At 39.4% G+C, this 3,601-nt stretch overlaps 1 pseudogene; it reads right to left on the bottom strand.

The window, feature by feature from the left end:
* Positions 1-709: 709 nt before the first annotated feature.
* LOC140504196 (septin-7 pseudogene) lies at positions 710-3,169 on the bottom strand (annotated as a pseudogene).
* Between the last annotated feature and the right edge of the window lie 432 nt (positions 3,170-3,601).

Raw genomic sequence — 3,601 nt, 5'->3', positions numbered from 1 at the left:
TGATCCCCATCTATAATGACAACAAAAATGACAACAAATGAAACCAAGAGATTTAAAGCTGCAGATAAATGGAATGACAACAAGGAGATTCTCTTTAGAGAGGCAAAAAAGTTACTTTCAGATGTTAGTGAGAATAAATGGATTCTGGTTTATTTTCCAACTCTAAGTTTCCATGATTTTTTTTTTAATTAAACGACTGTTGAGTTTTTTTTTCGTGTTAAAAGATTCATTATTAACTCTATGAAGGGAGTAAAAAACAACAGGAATTGGGTAAGGCCCACTGTAATTGCAGTTGGTAAGAAAATTGAAATTAGACTAAAATTTATTCTAACATTATATACATATCTGACAGTCATCATTTAGGTCTTTTGTTTGTTAGTTTGTTTTTTTTTTTAAACTAGATGACATTTTATTATATGAAGAATAGCACAGGAAGAAAAAATAAATAAAAATTAGTAACATTTTACTTTTTACAAGATATCTAAAATCTATGCTCTAGGAATACGTGACTATATTGAACCTGAATTGGCAATTTTCTTACAAGAAAGTAATACAGATAAGTCAACGGTAAAGAGCTACCTGAAAATGGGCCCAAAGTGCACAGGACAGGTAAGCGATGGCCATTGATCAGTGATCCTCTCCTTGCAGGCCTCCGCCCCACATGGTTAATGCCCCATCATCACTGCTCGCAAAATACTCCAAACCAAACTGTTACATCACAATATTGTTTATTATGTGACTTTTTACAATACAAACAAAAAATACAGAAATGCAATATATGAATACAGCTAAATGCAGAACGGTGACTTTTTTCTCTTCAAGAGGCCATGATTCCCATTTCTAGTAAAATAAAGAAGAGACTGCACACAGGTAGAAACAAGCTGGTAGTTAATTTCACATTTTTGTCTAGAAATGACCTATTAATGCATTTTTCCGGCTACTTACCATAAAGTGTAAAAAGGGAGTTAAAGGAAAGTTTTACTCACTGGTTCCTACCATATGAAAGACGCTATATTCTATTTTAGCAGGGCCAATATACGGAAAATATCTTAATTTAAATGTTATTACAAAAATGAAGCAGTAATGAGAGTCTTCTGGCTAAAGAAGTCACTAAATTGAGAAGAGCATATATTTAAAGAATCCAAAACAAGAAAGGGCTGTTATAAAAAAGCTTTAGGTGCACTGGAAGCTTATAAGTTTTTTCCATGTATATTTTTAACAATGGAAGTGTCAAAAAAAAGAGGGTCAGCTGTGTTAGCCTAGGTCATGTTCTCATCTGCAGAGAATTCTGAGAGACAGAGAGAGAGGGAGAGAGAGGAAAGAGAGGGAGGGAGAGACAAGCATAGTTTGTATCAGAGCATGGCGATTTCTCCTCCACACAAACCTTTCAGAGTCCTTTTATTTTGGAATATCCTGTAAACAATCAAATCACCAGAACATGATTGTACAACAGTAAAATGTTCTTTTGCTTTAAGTGAAGACATCTGTTTAATAAAAAAAAAAAAATTGGAAAGTACTTAGAGATGTTCCCTTCCAAGTACCTGACACCGCTATGCAATTCAAGGCATCTTAATCTCCATCAACCGGAAAAAAAAAAAAAAAAAAAAAAAAAAAACAAAACTTTGTCATGCTGTTAAATCCATCATTATGGATAGAAATGGTGCAAAACTGGTTAAACGGATCCAACAAACACTGACGTCCAGGCCGGCACATACTGGTGGTCACTGACGGGCTTAAAAGATCTTTCCTTTCTTCTTGTTTTTCTCCAAAGTTCTGGAAGAGTTCTGCTGCTCCAAGATGCGCTGCTGTGCTTCCCAGCTGGCCTTGTCATCCTCAAACTGACGCCGTTTTTCCTCCAATTCCTTGTGCTGCGCCTCTAAGTTCTTTTTCATTTGCTCATGACGCCGCTGGAGCTCAGCTTCCGAGTCTTTCAGCTTCTGCACCTTCTCTTTGACTTTCATCTCAAACACCTGCTCCATCTCCATCTCCATTTTCTTCATCTTAGCCACGTGCTCCCTTCTCTCTTCCTCCATTTGGGCCAGGGGGCTCTTGGTCAGCTGTCCCTTGTTCTTGTTGTCCACACTGTTGTATGTCACAGCCGCCAGCTTGCGGCTCCTGTAATTCTCATAGCGCACGTTGTTCGTCACATCCTTCAGGTCCTGCATGTGGGTTCTTATCAACATGTTTCTTAGAATTGTGAAATCACAATGATCACCATTTTCAACTTCCGCCACACCCCAAGGGTACTGCCTTCCTCGGACCCTCTTGCCATTAACTTCAATGATTGTGTTACTACCAACCACAGCAAGAGGTAAACGGTCCTTTATCTTTTTAACAAGCTTGTTTTCTTCTTCATCATCTGTTTCTGGAAATTCATATATTTTAATTTTATGCTCCTGAATTTCTTTCATTATCTGCTTCTTGAACTGCTGGCACTCCTCAGGGGTCAGCGTATCCGCTTTGGCTATGAGGGGGATGACGTTCACCTTGTCATGCAAGCGTTTCATAAACTCGATGTCCAGGGGCTTGAGGCCATGTCCTGATGGGGCGATGAAGTACAAGCAACACTGCACCCTGTTGTCTGGCATTTGCCGTCTGTTCACCCGAGACTCCGCGTTCAGATAATCCTCAAATTTGCTATCAATGTAGTCAATAACAGGCTGCCAACAATTACTATTGTCCACAGCATCACCGAACCCAGGAGTGTCCACTATCGTGAGCAATAACTGAACGCCACCTTCTTTGATTAAAACTTTGGCTTGCTCCACCTGTACGGTCTTTTTAATTCTATGTGAGGGACCTGGGTACTCTGAAGAATACAAGTCTGTTAGGAATAATGAGTTGATTAACGTCGACTTCCCCAATCCAGATTCTCCTACTACCATAAGCGTGAACTCAAATCCTCTCTTCACAGATTTTCTGTATACTTGATTTGGGAGATTCGCAAATCCCACGTAGCCTTCAAGGTTTTTCTGTTGAGCCATGGCGCCGCCGCCGCAGCTCCTCTCCTCAGCCGCTAGCTCACTGACCGACATCCCCTCCCCCCGCGCGGCTGCCTGCCCGCCCGCCGATTCTCCAACGCCTGTTTGTTAGTTTTTACATTTTGCTCTCAGTATCATAAAGTATAGAATTTTTAAGAACTTTTCTATGATGACAATAAATGTATGCATGTGCCAAGTAATGGTGAGGTTGTTTTGTGATATTTTCTTTCTAAAAATTAATTAATTAATTTTTAGTTTCCAAAATTCACATCCACAAGATTTTGAGTTCCAAATTTTCTACCCATCTCTGCTTTCCACCCATCCCAAGACAGTGTGTACTCCGCCTATCCCTTCCCCCAATGTTTCCTCCCTTCTATCACATCCCTCCCTTCTCTTATCTCCTTCCCCTCTATTTTCCTATAGATTTTGCCTGTATGCCTTATTTCCCAAATGTATGTAAAAACATTTTAACACTCATGTTCAAAACTTTTATTTCCAACTTCTCTCCTTTCCTCCCTCCCAATCCAACTTCACTGAGAAGGCAAGAAATTTGATATAGGTTACATATGTCTAGTCATGCGAAGCACTTCCATTGAAGTCATGTGAAATCTAAGTACATT

Source organism: Notamacropus eugenii, chromosome 1, assembly GCF_028372415.1.
Source record: "Notamacropus eugenii isolate mMacEug1 chromosome 1, mMacEug1.pri_v2, whole genome shotgun sequence".
Taxonomy (NCBI): Eukaryota; Metazoa; Chordata; class Mammalia; order Diprotodontia; family Macropodidae; genus Notamacropus; species Notamacropus eugenii.
Note: the sequence above shows the minus strand (reverse complement) of the source record. Positions and strands in the feature narration are given on the sequence as shown.